At 43.0% G+C, this 20,555-nt stretch overlaps 1 protein-coding gene and 1 non-coding gene across 5 annotated transcripts in view; both read left to right on the top strand.

Annotated features, from left to right (window-relative positions):
- Positions 1-20,555, top strand: part of LOC127569073 (protocadherin-1-like) — a 443,419-nt gene that overhangs the window by 155,770 nt on the left and 267,094 nt on the right. The window lies entirely within an intron of this gene.
- On the top strand, positions 6,674-6,749 carry trnaf-gaa (transfer RNA phenylalanine (anticodon GAA)). Its single transcript has one exon. It is a non-coding gene; the product is annotated as a tRNA-Phe (tRNA).

Raw genomic sequence — 20,555 nt, 5'->3', positions numbered from 1 at the left:
TTGGATCACTCCATGACGTTTCAACACCCATTTATCTCCTCCATACATTCTTGCCACTGGTTGTCCAATACGTCAATCTTCCACCTCACTGCCTTCCACTACCACTGGGAAACCAACTTCTTGGTTGGATGATTCCCGACCATCAGAAAAATCGACTGTGATACTTCTCCACTGCCTTTTCTAATATTTTAAAAATCTCATCAACAACTTTGATTTAAATTTCTTCTCGCGGGGGTGGTGAATCTCTGGAAATCTCTGCTCTGGCAGGTGGTGGCAGCTGGTTCATTAGAAGTACTTAAAGTGGAGGTGGATAAATATTTGATAGATCAAGGGGTAGAGAGGAGCGGAGAAATAGTACAAAAGAGGAGCTGAAGCCAGCATAGATCAGCCATGATCATATTAAATGGCGGGGCAGGCTTGAGCAGCCTGGTGGTCTACCCCTGCTCCTATTTTCTTGTGTCCTTGTGTAAAATTGGTAAATTGGTTTGTCATTGTCACATGTACTGAGGTACAGTGAAAAACTTGTCTTGCATACCATTCACACAGATCATTTCATGACAACAGTGTATAAGGTAAAATAATAATAGGATGTAGAATAAAGTGTTAGTGTTATAAAGAAAGTGCAGTGCAGACAGACAATAAGGTGCAAGGTCATAATGAGGTAGATCGTTAAGTCAAGGGTCCATCTTATCATACTAGGGAACTGTTCAATAGTTTATAACAGCAGGATAGAAGCTGTCCTTGAGCCTGGTGGTACGTGCTTCCAGGCTTTTGTATCTTCTGCCCGATGGGAGGGGGGAGAAGAGAGAATGTCCGGGGTGGGTGGGGTCTTTGATTATGCTGGCTGCTTTACCGAAGCAGCAAGAGGTAAAGACAGAGTCCAAAGAGGGGAGGCTGATTTCCGTGATGTGCTGAGCTGTGTCCACAACTCTCTGCAGTGTCTTGTGGGTCATGGCAGAGCAGTTGCCGTACCAAGCCAAGATGCAATCTGAATAAGATGCTTGCTGTGGTTTCTATTAGATGTAAAAGATGGTTTCCTAACCTCAGGATATTGCAAAGTGCCATTGTTATCAAGGAAGAAGAAGTGTGTTACAAGGAATATGATGTTTCCATCAGTATGAGAGTCTAAGATCTGAGGGCACAGCCTCAGAATAAAGGGACATCCCTTTAGAACAACAATGTGGAGGAATTTCTTCAGCCAGAGGGTGGTGAATCTGCGGAATTCGTTGCCACAGAGGGCTGTGGAGGGCCAAGTAGTTGGGTGTATTTAAGGCAGAGATTGATAGTTCTTGATTGGTAAGGGGGTTAAGGGTTATGGGGAGAAGATGGGAGACTGAGGTTGAAAAGAAAATCAGCCATGATTGAATGGCTGAGCAGATCCGACGGGGCCGAATGGCCTAATTCCTGCTCCCTTATGTTATGGTCTTACATGGAAAATATGAATACAGGAGAAAGGAAGTATTATTGTAATTGTATGGGGCCTCGGTGAGACTGGACCTGGAATATTGTGTACAGTTTTGGTCTCCTTCCCTACAACAGGATTACTCCCTTCAATGGAATGCAGCAATGATTCACAAAGCTGGTTCCAGGGATGCCAGGTTTTCCACATGAGGAGAGATTCAGTGGGATGATATTTTTTGGAGTTTGGAAGAAGGGTGGGACGGGAGCTGGTGGGGGGGCAGGATATCTCTTTGAAAACTGACCTGACATGCTCAAGGATACTTAGGGAGGACATTTCCCCTGGGTGAAAAGTGTAGAACCAGGCTGCACAGTTTGGGAGCAACACGCAAAGTGCTGGAGGAACTCAGCAGGTCAGGCAGCATCTATGGTGGGAAATGGACAGTCTACATTTCGGGTCGAGACCTTTCACCTGGGCAAGGATGGTTGAGAATAAGGGGCAGGCATATCAGGACTTTGATGAGGAGAGACTTCTTCACTTCTAGGTTGGTGAACCTTTGCAATTGCCTATCCTGGAACAACTGCACATACTAAGTCATTGTGTTCATTCAAAGACAGAGATCAATGCATTAAAGGGATTCAAGGGATATGATAACAGTGCTGGAAATTACACTGAAGTCAAAGATTGGCTGTGATCTTAATGAATGGCAAAGCAGGCTTGAAGAGCTGGATAGTTTACTCCTGCTTATATTCTTCATGGAAAAAGAACATGCATCATTCCAGTGGATTTTTTTTCTATTCCTGAGTACCCCAACACAAATCTGAAGTGTTGGCAACCCTGCTCTTTGTTTTGGGTATGAGGGAGAGAGGTTGATTGCTGATGGCGCGATAGGCATTAGTGGAAGTAAAGGTAGAAGCCACCTTATGTTTTTAACCCTTTAAGCACATCGAATGTATCACCACTAGCAGAGAGGCATAGGTGTTCCTTGTCTCATAGCATGAACAGGTGTGGTAGTAATGATTAGAAAGCTAGTGAGAGGGGTATGCCACCAGAGTAGTTACATCACTGGATTTGTAACCAGAAGCTTGGGCCATTTATCTGGAGATAAAAGTTCAAATCCCACCACAGCAGCTGGAGAGTTTAAGTTTGAGTAATTAAATAAATCTGGAATTAAAAAAATGCCAGGATCAGTGAAGGTGATTATGAAACTACTGGATTGTAGTGGAAGTCCATCTGGTTTAATCATATCTTTCATGGTAGGAAATCTGCCATGCTTAGTTGGTTTAAAAACAGAAAACACTGGAACACTCTACGCAAAAGATGCATTTCACTGTGTTTCACTGTACATGTGACTAATAAAGATATCTTATCTTATAAAATTCAAAGTGTCAGGCAGAATTAACTTTTCTCCTTCCACTTCCTCCTTACCAAAAAAACAGAAACCAGCCTCCCCTCCATGGACTCTGTGTTTTTTACCTCTCGCTGCCTTGGTGAAGCAGCCAGCATAACCAAAGACCCCACACACCCAGGTCATTCTCTCTTCTCTCCTCTTCCATCAGGCAGAAGATACAGGATACAGGAGCCTGAGGGCACGTACCACCAGGCTCAAGGACAGCTTCTGTCCCACTGTGAAAAGACTATTGAACGGTTCCCTTATATGATGAGACGAACTCTTGACCTCACGATCTACCTTGTTGTGACCTTGCACCTTATTGCACTGCACTTTCTCTGTAGCTGTGACACTTTACTCTGTACTGTTATTGTTTTTACCTGCCCTACCTCAATGCACTCTGTACTAACTCAATGTGACTGCACTGTGTAATGAATGGACCTGTACGATCGGTATGCAAGACAAGTTTTTCACTGTACCTCGGTACAAGTGACAATAATAAACCAATACCAATACCAGATTACTTCCTTCTAGGCTTGTTATCCCCGGAGCGAAAGAAGGCTGAGGGGTGGCCTAGTAGGAGTATATGAGAGGCATAGATGGGGTGGATAGTCAGAATCTTTTTCCTGTGGTAGGAGTATCAAAAACAAAGGGCAGGGGCTTAAGGTGAGAGGAAGGAGTTTTAAAAGGGATCTGAGTGGTAAGTTTTTTTACGCAGACAGTGGTTGATAATTGGAACGCTTGGCCAGAGATGGGGGTGGAACCAGGTGCAGTTACTACAGAATTAGAATCAGATTTATTATCACTGACATACGACGTGAAATTGTTGATTGCGGTAGCAGTACAGTCCAAGATATAAAAATTTATAAATTATATATAAATAAATAAATAAATAATGCAAAACAAAAGGGATAACTAGGTAGTGTTCATGGGTTCATGGACCATTCAGAATCTGATGGTGGAGGGGCAGAAGCTGTTTCTGAATCATTGCGTGTGGGTCTTCAGGCTCCTGTACCTCCTCCCGGATAGAAGAGGGCATGTCCTGGATGGTGAGGGTCCTCAGTGATTTAAGAGGAATTTAAACAGACACTTAACTAAGCAGGAGGTGACTTTATTAGAGGTTTATAAATTCATGAGGGACATAGGCAAGCTGAATGGCCACAGCCTTTTCAGAATTAGGATCAGGGTTTATTATCACTGATTTGTATGTCATGAAATTTGTTGTTTTGCGGCAGCAGTACAGTGTAAAGATATAAAAATTATTATAAATTACAATATAAATAATGCAATAAAAAGGAATAATGAGGTAGTGTTCATGGACCATTCAGAAATCTGATGGTGGAGGGGGAAAAGCTGTTCCTGAATTGTTGAGCGAGGGTCTTCAAGCTCCTGTACCTCCTCCCCGATGGTAGTAACGAGAAGAGGGCATGTCCCGGATGGTGAGGGTCCTTAGTGATGGATGCCGCCTTCTTGAGGCACCACCTCTTGAAGATGTCCTTGATGGTGGAGAAGGTTGTGCCCGTGATGGAGCTGGTCTAAAACTAGAGGTTATCGAATTAATGTGAGAGGGGAAAAGAGTTAAAAAGGGAAAGATTTTCTGCACAGAAGGTGGTGAGTATGTGGAAGGACCAGCCAGAGGAAGCTATAGAGGCAGGTACTCTTACAATGTTTAAAGACACTTAGACAAGTACATGGATAGAAAAGGTTCAGAGGGATTTGGGCCAAACACAGGTAGGACTAGCTCAGATAGACATCTTGGTCGGCATGGCCGAGTTGGGCCAAAGGGCCTGTTTCCTGGCTGTATGACTCTGTGACCCCAAGTAAGGTACAGAAGGATATGTTCCTAATGTGGGCAAATGAGATTAGTGTAGATGGGCAAAAAGGGTCAGCATTAACATGATGGGCTAAAGGGCCTGTTTCTGTGCTTCACGACTCTATGAGTATGACTTTCTTGGATCTTGTTGGGCAGATTAAGTTAACATTTCACATTAGTGACCCTGCATTAGAACACTTCGTTCCAAGTGCCTTCTGAAATGACCTAGAGAGCTGTTCAGTTCAGGGAGCACTTATGGATCATCAGCCTATTTTGACCCTACGCATCCCACGAACAAACAAAAATAACCGAGAGCTCACTGAAAGGGCATGCAGTTTGCATGACTGCACATGTTTAGAGTCCTGTCTGCACCTCAGTGGAATTTATAACACTGAACATTTTGCAAAGGGATGTTTGTCTCCTCTATCTCATTTGACAGTAATCACGCAGGTTCTGTTGCTGGAGTGGTTTTCACTTCACTGGTACTGGGTTGAAACATTGCCAAACATGGTCACAAGCAGGCACAGTAGTGTAGCAGTTAGTGTTACGCTATTACAAGTGCCAGCGACCCAGGTTCAATTCCCACCGCTGTCTGTAAGGAGTTTGTATGTTCTCCCCGTGTCTGCGTGGGTTTTCCTCCAGGTGCTCCGGTTTCCTCCCACGTTCCAAAGACGGTATGGGTTAGGAAGTTGTGGGCATGCTATGTTGGCGCCGGAAGTGTGGCGACACTTACGGGCTGCCCCCAGAACATTCTTCGCAAAAGATGCATTCACTGTGTGTTTCGATGTACATGTGACTAATAAAGAAATCTTATCTTATCTTAGTTGAAAGGTAATATCTGGACATAGAGAGGTTCTATGCCAGTCTGGTATATAACTCACTTATTATCTCAGGTCAGAAGCTAAGTCCATTCTTCGTATAAAGATATGGGGAGAGCTCTCCTTCAAATTGGGGCCAATGGGAAAAGGAATGGGGAGATTCACAGGATAGGTATTGTGTTCAATTCTGGTCGCCCTATTACAGGAAGGATGTGGAGGCTTTGGAAAGGGTGCAGAAAGATGCTGCCTGGATTAGAGGGTATGAGCTATAAGGAGAGCTTGAACGAACTTGGGATGTTTTCTCTGAAATGTTGGAAGTTGGGGGAAGACCTGATAGAAGTTTATAAGATTATGAGAGGCTTAGAAAGGTTAAGCAGAATATTTTTCCCAGGGTAGAAATGTCAGATACAAGAGGGAATAGCTTTAAGCTGAGAGGGGGAATGTTTAAAGGAGATGTGTGGGGCAAGTTTTTTACACAGAAAGTGGTGGGTGCCTGGAACGGGCTGCTGTGGGTAGTGGTGAAAGCAGATACGACAGTGGTGTGTAAGAGACTGTTAGGTGGACACATGAATATGCAGGGAATGGAAAGATATGGATTATGTGCAGCAGAAAAGAATTAGTTTAATACAGCATCGTGTTCGGTGTGCAGGCATTGTGGGCCAAAGGACCTGTTCCTGTGCTGTACTGTTCTATGATGGATCTTTCACAGAAAGATGGGCTGAACAGCCTCCTTTTTTGTGGTTTAACTCTGTAATTGGTAAGTAAACAGCAGATGGGTGAGATGAGAGCAGACTTAATCGTGGAATTGTGGCATTTTCCGGGTAAATGTGAAGTTAAATGGAAGATGAAGTAGAGAGGGGGATAGGTTGAATGGGGATAGGTCGGCACAACATCATGGGCCAAAGGGCTCATACTGTGCTGTACTGTTCAATGTTCTATGTAAATCCCTGCTATCACCACCTCTGCCCAACTCCCTTGATTTGCAGTGAGGGTACATTAGCTAAGTAGGCAAGTTACTGGACTATCAGCTAAAGTCCTGGATCATTGATCTGGAGAAAAATCCCATCTGCTGTGATAACCAGGGATTTGAAATTCAAGTAATTAAATAAATCTGGAATTTCATACGGAAGCTCAGTTCAGTGTCAGTAACCATGAAAGGAACTGTATTGCTGTAACAGCCCATTGGTTCACTGATGTCCTTCAGGTGAGGGAATCTGCCATGTTACATACTTGTTAGTTCAGGAGCAATTGGAGATGGACAAATAGCTCAGTTAGGAGAGCGTTAGACTGAAGATCTAAAGGTCCCTGGTTCAATCCCGGGTTTCAGCAGTGGTGGGGAACCACTAGTGTAGTGGTTAGTGTAACGATTACAGTGCCAGCGACCCAGGTTCAATTCCTGCCACTGTCTGTAAGGAGATTGTACGTTCTCCCCGTGTCTGCGTGAGTTTCCTCTGGGTGCTCTGGTTTCCTCCCACATTCAAAAGATGTACAGGTTAGGAAGTTGTGGGCATGCTATGTTGGCATCGGAATCGTGGCGACACTTGCGGGCTGCCCCCAGAATACTCGATGCAAAAAGATGTATTTCACTGTGTGTTTCAGTGTACATGTGACCAATAAAGATATCTTATCTTAAAAGCTGCTTTTAAGAGGGGATTGGATGGGCACATGAATGAGAGGAGAATGGAGGTATATGGGCATCCTGCAGGAAGGAGGGATTAGCTATGTCGGTACAACATTGTGGGCTGAAGGGCCTGCTCTGTGCTGTACTGTTCTATGTTCACATCCTTTGGGTGCCCCAGTGCATTATTCACAAAAGGCTAGTATTAAGGTACAGCAAGTAAATAAAAGCCTGAAAGCATGTAACACCAGGCTCAAGGACGACTTCTATCCCGCTGTTGTAAGACTATTGAATGGTCTCCTAGTACCTTAAAATGGACTCTTGACCTCACAATCTACCTCATTATGGCCTTGCACCTTATTGTCTGCCTGCACTGCGCTTTCCCTGTAACACTTTATTCTGGATTCTGTTGTTGTTTTCCCTTCTACTACCTCGATGTATGATGTGATGAAATGATCTGTATGGATGGCATGCAAAACAAAGTTTTTCACTGTACATGTGACACTAATAAAATAACTTACCAATTTAATTAGGAAAACCAGCACAAGATCAATGGTTATTGCTGTGGAATTGAATACAGAAGTAAGTAGGAGAGAATAGCTACGTCGAGACAATATTGTGGGCTGAAGGGCCTGTTCTGTGCTGTACTGTTCTATGTTCTGCCATCATCAACGATATCCACATCCTTTGGTTTTGCTTCAGTTATACAAGAGATTGGTGAGACCACATCTAATACTAAGTCCCTTAGTTAAGGAAACTTGTTATTGCATTGGAAGCAGTTCAGAGAAGGTTTACTGGAATAATATCTGGAATGGGTGGGTTGTCTCATCAGGAAAAGTTGGCCACACTTGTATCTGCTGGAGTTCAGAAGATTCAGAGGGACTTAACTGAGATATTTAAGATCATGTCGGATCTTATGAATATGGAGAAGATATTCCTCCTGAGGACAAATCTAGAAATAAGGGTCATTGTTCGGAAATAAGTGATCGTTCATTTAAGACATGAGATTTTTTTCTCTCTCAGAGGATTCTGAGTCTTTGGAACTCTCTTCCAAAGGGAAGTGAAAGTAGAATCTGAATATTTTTAAGGCAGAGTTAGATAAAATTCTTGATTAGCAAGGGGAGGTGAAAGGTTTACTATGGCAGACTGCATTATGGAACTGAGATTAGAATCAGATTAGCCATGATGTTATTGAATGGTAAAGCAGGTTTGAGGAGCTGAGCATCTGACTCCTGCTCCTAATTCTTATGTTGTTACGTATAAATACCTGAGGGTGTATTGCCAGCAGAGTCTCACAACATTTAAACAGTATCCAGCTGAGCTATGAATCATCAAGACATACAATATGAAGGAACAAGTGCTATTAAATGGGATTAGCATAGATAAATACTTTCCCCACACTCGGTTTGGGAAGCACAGTGACGCAGCTAGCAGAGTGCTGCGCGAGTGACCTGGGTTCAGTCCTGACCTCTGCTGTTGTCTGTGTGGAACCCAAAGACCATGTCTACCTGTGACATTATGGCTTTTCTCCAGGTAATGTGGCTTCCTCCCCATGTCCCAAAGACCATGTCTACCTGTGACGCCACTTTCAGGGAAATAAAGTGCACACATCCTACCACTCAACTACACACTGGGAGCAATTTACAGTGGCCAATTAACCTACCAACCCGCATGTCTGTGGGAATTGTGGGGGGGATCCGGAATACCCGGAGGAAATCCCATGGTCACAGGGAGAACATGCAAACTCCGCACAGACGGCGGTGGAGGTCAGCCTTGAAACTAGGTAACTGGAGCTGTGAGGCAGCAGCTCTTCCAGCTGTTCTGCCTGTTTGGATCAAGTCACAGTTGAACATAAACACTGTGGTTTATGGTGCTTTCTTTGCACCTTATCTACCGTGATAAGATTGCGACTGATTGTTCTTTGTTTGCTTCTCATGTTCCATGTCTTAAACACGAGTGCCAAACAATTCAAGGAATGCATATGTTTTCCTCAGTCTGCAGCCTCGCTTTACAGCATAAACTGCTTTGGTTATCTTGTTTTCAATGCAAAGCAGGTGTACCTGCTAAACTACCTGACAGAGCCTTTCTCAGTTTGTTTGCAAAGGAGCTTTGCACACCAAAGTAGAGGGAAAAAAAACTTTGCAATCTCCAGTTCCAGAGTGAAGATGAAATAGGTGGGAATGTTAACGTGGGGTTACGTAGCAGTATTAATAGATGACTCTCAATTTGAAGAGAATTTGCATCAGATGATATGCATGCTTTGCTTACAGTAATTTTACCTGGGCTGGATCTTCTTGCCTATTGCTGATGGCTGCGGTTGGAGCCCCCAGAATTTAGCTATGGAAATGGCAGTAGCTCAGAATCAGAATCAGAATCAGGTTTATTATCACTGACTAATATGTCGTGAAATCTGTTGTTTTGCAGCAGTAGTACAGTGCAAAGATATAAAATTACTATAAGTTACAAAAATAAATAAATTGTGCTAAAAAAGGAATAGGATATCTTTATCAGTCACATGTACATCAAAACACACGGTGAAATGAAATCACAGTGTTTATGGGTTTCATGGACCATTCAGAAATCTGATGGTGGAGGGGAAGAAGCTGTTCCTAAATCATTGAGTGTGGGTCTTCAGGCTTCTGTACCTCCTCCCCGATGGTGGTATCATGTCCTAGATGGTGAGGGTCCTTAGTAATGGATGCCACCTTCTTGAGGCACCGCCTCTTGAAGATGTCCTCGATGGTGAGGAGGGTTGTGTCCATGATGGAGCTGGCTGAGTCTCCATCCTCCAGGTTTCCTCAAGGAATGCTCTCAGACTTTCTTGCATGCACTGTCGAACAAAAGAGGGTTAGGATTAGTGACAGGCTCAGAAGGACAAGTCTATCCGTTCACTGCACCGCATGAGGGTGTGGGAGCCACGACTGCTGGGACTCGCCAGTGTTTGCAGGGAATTCTCTCTCAGATTCTGTGGATCCAAGACCAGTTTCATCACAAAGAGGAATTTAAGGCACAGATTGGGGAGACAAAGAGGAAGCAATAAAGCTGATGGAAAGCAGCTTGGTTGTTGCTTTATTTATACAGCAGCTTTCACATCCCTTACAAGAAATCCCAAAACCTTTTCACAAGCAATAATGAATATTTGATATATGGGCATTTTAATATACTAATTTTTAAGAGAGCATATGCAAAAGAAAACTTTTCTGATTCAGATTAGTTTATTGTTATATACACCAGGGTGCAATGACATTCTTTGCTTGTGTGATGCTCACAGAGTAAACAGGATACATGTGAATAATAAGTACAACAATAAATCCAATAATGAGTGCAAAATGGCAGAATGGTACAAAGATTGTAGTGCAATCTGAAATAGTGTAAAAAGAAATGCTAAAGTGACAATAATGAATGTGGAGGCTTTGAAGAGGGTGCAGAAAGAGGTTTAACAAGATACTGCCTGGATGAGTGGGCATGCACTAAAAGGAGAGGTTGGACAAACTTGGGTTGTTTTCTCTGGATCGGCAGAGGCTGAGGGGAGACCTGATTGAGGTTTATAAGATTTTGGGAGGCAAATATAGAATAGACAGCTGGTATCTTTTTTCCCAGGGTCAAAATGTCTAAGATGAGAGGGGGTAAGTTCAAAGGAGATATGTGGGGCAAGTTTTTTACACAGAGAATGACAGGTGCCTGGAATGTGCTGCCAGGAGTGTTGGTGGAAGCAAATACGATAGAGGTATTTAAGGTGCTTTTAGATAGGTACATGAATGTGCAGAGAGTAGAGGGATATGGAGACTGAGCAGGCAGAAGGGATTAGTTTAGTTAGGCATTTAATTACTAGTTTCTGTATCTGCTCCCAAAGCTCCTGTGTCTTCTCCCAGAAGGTAGAAAGAAAAGGGAATGAGTAGGGTAGCAAGCATCCTTGACGATACTATTAGTCTTCCTGAAGCAACGCATCATGGAGATGGACTGGATGGAAGGAAGTGATGAAACTGTGATGGACAATGAGAAAATAAATCTCTTAATAAAAGATCTTGATCAATGCTTATTTAGGTTTGCCACCATGATAGCAATTGATGTTCAAAATGGGGATATGAGACACTCCAGATGCTAGAATCTGGAGCAACACACAAAAAGCCAGAGGAACTCAGCAAGTCAGGCAGCATCTGTGGAGGAAAATGGATAGTTGAAGTTTTGGGCTGGACTGAAAGAGAGATGGGAGGTAGCCAGTATAAAAAGGCAGAGGAAAGGGGCAGAGCAAGAGCTGGCAGGCAATAGGTGGATCCAGGTGATGGGGGGGGGGGGGGGGGGGGGGTGGAAGGGAGTGATAGGCAGATGGGAGGGGGAGAGTGGGAATAGCACCAGGAGTTGGGAGGTGATAGGTGAAAGTGACAAAGGTGTTTATCTTTGCCTCATCTATTTTCACAAAAAAAAAGTCAGCATTTATTTCCATAGCAGGTTTCTTCCCTTCCTGTTAGAGCTCCCTGAAGGTCTGTCATCTTGCTGGGTTGCAGTTCCATGTTAACAGGTAGATCTCTAGTGCATCAGGGAAGTGCCAAGACTACATTGTGTGTGCCCAGAGACTGGTTTGTCTAAGGGGAACTCACTGTCAAGCCTGGGCCTGCCTTTGGCATGTGAATTCCCATTTGCTGTCATTGATTCTGCTTTCCTGTCTGCCTTTGTGAGCCCTTAAACACTTAGCATGATCATAAACTGGGGCAGGTAGAAGCAGGAACCAGCTCTATGCCCCTTGAATCTGCTCCACCAATCAACGTGGGTCTTCTAAATCAATTCAAGTTCCCCATCTGTCCCTATTCCTGAAAATTCCCTTGGATGTCCAAAACTCCTAATCTTGAATATACTCTATGGAGGAGCATTTTTAATCCTTATTTCGCTTCAAGCATCAATTTAGTTTGGGGCATGGAGTGACACTGGTCTAACAGCAGCACTTACAGGTTTTCCAGGGTCATATATAGAAACAGCAAGGAAACAAGCCCTTCAGCCCATTTCGTCCAACCTGACCATCAACAACCCATTTACACCCATTCTACATTGGTCGGATTTCTTATTCCCCTCACATTCTCATCAACTCCCCAGATTCTGCACCTCGCCTACATTCTAGGGCCAATTTACAGTGGCCAGCTAACCTACCAACCAGCACACCTTTGGGATGTGGGAGGAAACTGGAGCACCCAGAGGAAACCCACGTGGTCCCGTTGCAAACTCCACACAGACAGCGCCCGAGGTCAGGATTGATCCCAGTTCTCTTGTGCTGTGAGATACCCGGGTTCACCCTGATCATTTATTATGTAAGATGTTTTCGAGTGTTGTCATTTAATGTTAAGAATTTCCAGGCAAATGAAAGCCTGGTATGATGCCATCTTTCTGCAGCCACCCTTCTGATCTGTTACAATGATGTTGGCGTTGCTGGCAAATCATAGCAATTAATCATCATCAGTGAATCTGCCACAGACCCAGACAGCTTGTGTGGAGAACCCCAGTGCTAAGAGCTTTGGGAGCTAAGTCATTGAAAATCACAGAATCTTTATGACACAAAGTTGACCATTTGGTCCATTGAGTTCTTGTTGGTTCCACATACAACACATCAACAGCCGGTCAGTGACTTGGGTTCAATTCCAGCCACTGTCTGTAAGGAGTTTGTACGTTCTCCCTGTGTCTGCGTGGGTTTCCTCCGGGTGCTCTGGGTTCCTCCCACATTCCAAAGACATACGGGTTAGGAAGTTGTGGGCATGCTATGTTGGCACCGGAAGTGTGGCGACACTTGCGGGCTGCCCCCAGAACACTCTACTCAAAAGATGCATTTCACTTTGTGATTTGATGTACGTGTGACTAGTAAAGATATTTCATCTTATTCATTCCCCACATCTCTGGAAACTTATTATTTCCGTGTTGCAACTTGCTGTTGATTTGCTTCCTTTCTGGTAGTTTGTCCAGGAACATGAAAAGATGTTGCATTTTATTTTGCCTCAAGACAATCTCTTCTTAGTCATAGTGTCATACAGCACAGAAACAGGACCTTCAACCCACTATGTCCTATCGACCATTGCACACATCCATACTAATCCCATTCTCCCGCATTAGGTCCACAGCCTTCTGTGACTCAAGTGCTCATCCAGGTGCTTCAAGTGTGTCCTAACCAATAAAGTTGTAACGTGATGACCCAGCTCTTATATCCTATCATGTGGCTGATGAAAGCAAGCATCCCATAAGCTTGCCCACTTTTCTACACCATTTTTTTTGCTAATAAACACAATGACCCCAGATGTTCTTATTTCACATCATTGTTTGTTTTAAATACTATATTTGGCTCGGGGAACAATAATATTACTCATGCAACATTGTGTGCATGTACCCTGCGGTTAGGCAAGCTGCAATGGAGTTAAAAGAGTTATACAATTGTACGTCATTGAGGAGGATGGGTATAGACAGTTCCTAATTCCCTGGCAATTGTTCTCAACTTTCTGCTTTGTGCCAGTTCTGCAGAAATCCCTGTACACTGTGTGTGCACAATGCAAGCACATCTGGGGTACAGTGATGCTCTCACCTGCTGCCTGCCTTGTAGCATTCGTCAGTGGTATCTGGACCCCTAGTGTAGGTTTGTGCTCTCCACAGAGTTCTGAAATTATAACAGAAATCACTGGGGATGTATTCAGAAGTGGAATGAAAGGTCCCAAAAGGTATTTATAAACAGCCTGACTCACCAAGCAAGTGGGTTTGCAAGAAGAGCCTTCCTATTCATTAAATGTTGGAGGATGCACAGTAACATTGCTTTCAAATGGAGCTATAAAGGGTCTCCTCTCCCAAACCCAAATTAAACCACCTTTCTTGTCAAAGTCTATTGTCTGCACATATGATACTGTGGTAGGACTCGAGTTAGCTGTACCCATATTAATGTATCTTTGTCCTCTCTCTTTCTCTCCATTCGTCTCAGCTTTTTCCTCTTGATTTATTCTTCTTTATCTCCCTCTTCATTCTCTTTCACACCTCCTTTATTTTCTCCTTTTTCTTCTCCATTTTCTCTCCCTTCATTCTCTCCGCCACTCGCTGCTTCCTTCTCTCCAACCTTTTACTCCCTCTCTGCATTTCTTCCTCACATTCCCTCCCTCTCTTTTTCCTCCCCCTCTTCTCCCTCCTTCCCTCTCCCTTTGATTATATCACCACCGTTTCTCTCCTTCCCTCTTTCCTTGCCCCATTCCTTTTCTCTAACCCTAGCACCCGAAGTGCCTTTTTTTGTGATTTTTTTCTTTCTACCTTTCTTATCTGGACCTTCAGGTCAGAATCAGAATCAGGTTTAATATCACTGATATATGATGTGAAATTTGTTGATTTGCAGCAGCAGTACAGTGCAAAGACATACAAATCTATAAATCACAAAAATAAATAAATAATGCATAAAGAGGAATAATGAGGTAGTGTTCATGGGTTCATGGATTGTTCAGAAATTGATGGCGGAGGGGAAGAAGCTGTTCCTGAATCATTGTATGTAGGTCTTCAGGCTCCTGTGCCTCCTCCCCGATGGTCGTAATGAGAAGAAGGCATGTCCTTAATGATAGATGCCTCTGGGCTCAGGTCTCTGTTCCTTTGTAATCTTCAATACTTTTTTATGGCTTTATGATTTACCGCATTAAATTGCATCTCCTACCTATACCTCCATTCTTCTCAACTACCTTGAAGTTCTCTTCCTGAAGTTCTTCCCTGCTGTTTTGCATACAAACCCTTGATAGATCAGTGGCTTTTCTGACCTTTGTAACACAGTATTTTCACAACATAGTGCAATTGTCCACTGAGCCTCTCTCAGGACTGCCTCTTCACTCTGCACAGGAGCAGTGTAGCTGTGGCTAATCAGAATGTCAAATGGTTTATTAGTTCAATAATGACATTATAGATTAATATATTCCGCCTTTATTGCCAATGCAAGTCTTACTATTAAATGTTCTGGTTGAAAACCAGTTTTCTAACCTGACCTTCAGTATGGTATCTACAAATTTATACACATTATGGAAAATCTGAAATGGTCAAACTGGAGGCACACAATTACAGCACTTGGTAAAGTTTCTAATACTTGTGTCTATTTTTCCACTTAATGGCTCTTAACTAGAGTAGGGTCCCCATTATCCTCCTGAGTTTACTTAGGATAATAAATGTACCTTGCCATTGGAGCTAGATGAAGAGGGCATTGTCCAACAAGTAGTGTTGGGGAAACTTCGCTTGCAGCTGTGGAACCTGTTGTATTCATGGGAACTTACTCTCCCCACCACAATAAACTATGGGCATCACTGGGTGTATAGCATTTATGCTCATTCCGCTAAGTCCTTGAACTCTGAGATGCTTGCCAACAAGGTCATTTCAAAGGGCAGTTAAGAGCGAACCATACTGCTATGGATCTGGACACAGAGTCCAAACTGGGTAACTTTCCCCAAAAGTCATTGCTGAACCCTATGTTTCTGGACAGTCTGGTACTTGTGTAGTCGCTATTACCGATGCTAGCTTTTCATTCCAGGAACTATTTAACTGAATTAAGTATCTCCAATTACATTGAAAATAAAGTGGCAACAGTTAATTGCCTTCTCCTGGTTGAGAAAGTCTTGTACTTCTGTTGCGATGTCCAAAATACTTTCCAGCCAATGATGGTGCTGCAGGAATGTAAAAAGCACAACAATCATTTTCTGCACAACAATCTCCGACAAACGGCAATGTGATAATAGCTAAATCATTGGTTTTGTTGATGTTTGATGACGGTTGAATGTTGGTGAGCACAAAAGAATGCATGAAAATAGGATGAGGCCCACAAGCCTGCCCCACCATTCAATATGATCAAGGGTGACCTATGCCTGGCCTCAACTCCTTTTCTGTGCCTCTTCCTCATAGCCCTGACTTTCACAATATTTAAATACTTCCTCTTTAAATACCTCCACTGATCTAGCCTTTTGTAACCTTTCTAGTAAACATAGGATTTCTTCACAGCTCTTCTTCAGAGTTGTCCCATAAGATCCTTGCCTCTAATTGGAAGAGTGGACAGGGCCTTTTGTTTGAGGTCTCATCTAAAAGATAATGTCTAACATGGTGCACAAGTACAGCAGTGGAGGCCCGATCATTGGAGGCGTTTAAGGAGGAGATAGATAGGTATCTAATTAGTCAAGGTATCAAGGGATATGGGGATAAGACCAGAAATTGGGGCTAGAAAGGAATAGTTTATTTTTCCTTTAGCTCATGGAGCAGACATTTTTCCCCCATTTCTCATTTCTTTTTTTCTTTTTCTTTTTCCTTTTCTTTTCTTTGGAGCAGACTCGATGGGCCCAATGGCCTACTCCTGCTCCTTGTCTTGTGATCTTGTGAAGTACATGTATGCACAGATGCAATGAAAAACCTACTTGCAGCAGCATCACAGGCACACAGCACCAGAGACACAACATTCTCAAGAAAATACATTAATTAAACATAAATTACACAAAATTATACAAGGAAGAACACAATTAGAACCAAAAAAAAGTCCATTGTAGTGCAGAGTGGTTATAGTGTTGCTATGCTGTGGTACTGATTAGGGTTGTGCAGTTTGGTTCAAGAACTGAAAGGTTGAAGGGAAGTAGCTGTTCTTGAACCTGGTGGTGTGGGATGTTAGGGCCCAGAATGGCCACTGCAAAGTCACCATCTTGTCAACTGGGGATCGGCAGTCATGTCAGTCTCCTCAGCAATTCCTACTTCCCAATACAAATGAAGACAAAGCAATATTGCATGTTCTTTTACATTTACTGTTATCAATCAGACTGGAGCTACCGGACAAGTCAAATCAATGCAGATAACTTCTAATGGTTTATTGTATTTGAATTGTTTGTTCTACATAAATATCCCAAGAGATATCTACTTGTTTTGTTTCAGAACGGTAAAGGAACCCTTTAAAAAATATGGTAAACCGTGTTTAATTGATATTATTTTGAACTTCTGAGAACGCATAAAACAAAGCCTTTTTAGCTTGCATGAAAATGATTATCAATTGTGTATAATTTGCTTTGTACTCTTGAGTCAAAGGAATTAATTACTTTATTACAGATTGATCATTTCTCATTTAAAATTTAAACTACGCACTATGCCATAAATGTCTCTTAGTACATCAAACCCTGTTTACAGCACTTATTTCCAGGAGCACTTTTCTTGTCACACCTTGACAATACCTCTAATTGTTGCAGAGAAGTCTACTAGCTGAAGATAAAATGATTGTTAATGTGACAGAAAAATTCTGCAGGTGTCACAAAGGGCAGATACCACAGAAACGTGTGGAGATGTGGAAATTGTTAATCTCAATAAAACCATCCAAAATGTGAAATTATTCAGACATTTGGCAGTCCTATTGTAATGAAACAAAGTAAACTGTCAATGATTTTGACTATTTATCCCATATTTTGAGAGGCAGTGTGAACTCACCAACAGCACATTATCATTGGGAATAAAGCGGAATATCTCTATCACCTAGTGTGCCAGTAGGCCGGATGGTTACACTAGAGTGCCTGTCACTTTATTTGTGGTACCGAGAAGCTCAAAGTTCAAATCCTACCATCACAGATTTGGGATCTTGAACTCAGCTTTATTTTTTAAAAAATCTGAACATGGCTCTTGAAAGCCAGTCAGTTCACTGATGTTATTTATATTTTCGTAGTTTCTTACAACAGGAAAGGAGATTCAGCCCATCGAGTCAATACTGACTGACAGAGCAATTCCCTTCCCCCATTTATTTCCCTGTACCCCATTTTCTCTCACATGCCCATCAAATCTCCCTGATTCTCACCTACATAAAGGGCAATTTACCACAGCCGGATAACCTAACAATTGGCACGTGTTTACGATGTGGGAGGAAACCGGACCACCCGAAGGAAACCCAGTCATAGGGAGAAACAAAGGACTATGGATGTTGGAATCCAGATGAAAAACACGGTGATGCCGGAGGAACTCAGCAGGTCAGGCAGCATCCGTGGAGAAAAGCAGGCGGTCAACGTTTCTGGTTGACTGACTGCCTTCTTCTGGACCCTAAAGAAGGGTCCTGACCCGAAACATTGACCACCTGTTTTTCTCCACTGATGCTGCCTAGCCTGCTGAGTTTCTCCAGCGTTTTTCAGTCACAGGGAGGGCATGCAAACTCCACACAGACAGCACCGGAGGTCAGGTTTGAACCCAGGGCTCTGGTGCTGTGAAGTAGCAGGCCACACAATTTTTAAAGAAGAAAACTCGCAGCCTCACCTGGTCTGGCCTGAAGATAACTCCAGTCCTACACCCTGCATAACTGAGGTTAGATAGGTTGGACAAACTTGGATTGGTTTCTATGGATCGAAGTATATAAAATTATGAGAGGCATAGATAGGGTAGATAGTCAGTGTCTTTTCCCAGGATGGAAATGTCAAATAGTGAAGGATGTAGCTTTAAGGTGAGGTGGAGAAGGATGAAAGGAGATTTATGAGACAAGTATTTCACACAGAGGGTGGTATGTGTCTGGAACACGTTCCCAGGGAAGGGAGTGGAAACAGATATGATAGTTTAAGGCAGGCTCATGAACAGGCAGGGAATGGAGAAATATAGACCATGTGAAGGCAGGTTAACATCATGCTCGACACTGACAACCTGGGCTGAAGGCCTGTTCCTGTGAAGTACTGTTCAATGTTCTATGAGGTGGTCAGTCATTTACATTCCCAGGGCAACTGCATGTGGGTATAAATGATGGTCTTGCCTAACACTTAACACTTTCATCTTCGACACTTGAGACCGCTTTAGAAAGGAGAGTCAATGCAGAGAATTAATGTTGGCAGGGGTAACAACTGTGCATTATGTGCTCCCCTTCATCCCAATCGGCAGAAAACTGTCATCAAGTACCAGTAAATGGGTTTCTATGCAGTGATGCAGCATAGAAGCAGGCCATTTGGCCTACAACATCCATACTGACCAGTAAATATTGACAGGGCAGTATTTTTTTCCAATAAGAAACCATGCAGCCTCAGAATCAGTGTTTGGAAAGATCTTGCTCAAAATACTGCTTATGCAAGAAAGAGAATTTTGAGGTAGGGGGAGTTTTGGCAATCTTTGCAACCTTTAATTTCCAACCTTGCATCAGAGAAGCTGGCTTTTTGTAGGAGTTTGCCTCTGGATAGAAAATGATGTGTGGATGAACTAACAGACATCAACTGCTGTTGAGATAGTTTTGGAAAAGGAGTGAGCAAGAGCAATAGTCATAATCACAGCAAACCAGAGGTAGAAGTGTGAGGAAAAAAATACAACGCACATTATAAATCTTAAATCAGAGGAGTTCTTGCAAAGTGATGGATTAAAATTGCTGTCCCTAATTGATTTTTTTTCCCATAAACAAAATCTTAAATGAGAATCAAAGGTTTGAAATTTGTATGCTTCTGGCTAAATCTAGTTGTCACACAAGCTTGTGTTGAGGATGCCTGTTTCTGTGCTGTGTGTTCAATGTAATTCTAATTTTAACTACACTCCAGTTGGGGTTCAACATGATTTAGCTTCACTGGTGGTGCATGCATTGTTGATTCAGACAGAAACAGTCTCTAATGCAAATTAATATGCACAAGCAAACACCCACAAACAGCATTGCTATAATGACTAAACGATGGAGATTGAGAAAATAAGTTTGGGCAGAATCCCGGAGAGACCATCCTGCATCAAAATAGTGGCACAGGATATTTTACATTCAACCAAGAGGCAGATAGATGCAACATCTTGTCAAAAGACACCCTGCTGAAAATTCAGAGCTCCTGCAGCATTTGACTTTGTGCTCAGATCTCTCCAGATGAAAGGTCTCGACCGGAAACGTCGACTGTCGATTTGTCTCCACAGATGCTGCCTGACCTGCTGAGTTCCTCCAGTGTTTTGTGTGTTGCTCCAGATTCCAGCATCAGTACATAGAACAGTACAGCACAGAACAGGCCCTTCGGCCCACAATGTTGTGCTGACGTAGCTATTCCCTCCTACCTACAGAATGCCCATATCCCTCTATTTTTCTCTCATTCATGTAAGATATCTTTATTAGTCGCATGTACATCGAAACACACAGTGAAATGCATCTTTTGCGCAGAGCATCCGACGCCAACATAGCATGCCCTCAACTTTCTAAACCGTATGTCTTTGGAACGTGGGAGGAAACTGGAGCACCTGGAGGAAACCCACACAGACATGGGGAGAACGTACAAACTCCTTACAGAAAGCGGCCGGACTTGAACCCGGGTCGCTAGCACTGTAAAGCGTTACACTAACCGCTACACTACTGTGCCTGCCTGCCAGTAGTCTCTGATGTCTCCTTTTGGGCTCAGGTTTGATATCCAGGGTTTATCTCCTATGGGGCACAGAAGTGCCTGCTTAGGTTATACACTCAGGGAATGAGTATCACCAGCCAGGCCTTGTAACTTCAGGAACAGCAACGCAGAACGCTAAACTCCTGAAGATCTGCAGTCTTCATCTCTATATATTTCAGTTCTAACTCCGACAAAATAGGACTGAGAAACTTCAAT

This window comes from Pristis pectinata, chromosome 4 (assembly GCF_009764475.1).
Source record: "Pristis pectinata isolate sPriPec2 chromosome 4, sPriPec2.1.pri, whole genome shotgun sequence".
Classification (NCBI taxonomy): domain Eukaryota; kingdom Metazoa; phylum Chordata; class Chondrichthyes; order Rhinopristiformes; family Pristidae; genus Pristis; species Pristis pectinata.
Note: the sequence above shows the minus strand (reverse complement) of the source record. Positions and strands in the feature narration are given on the sequence as shown.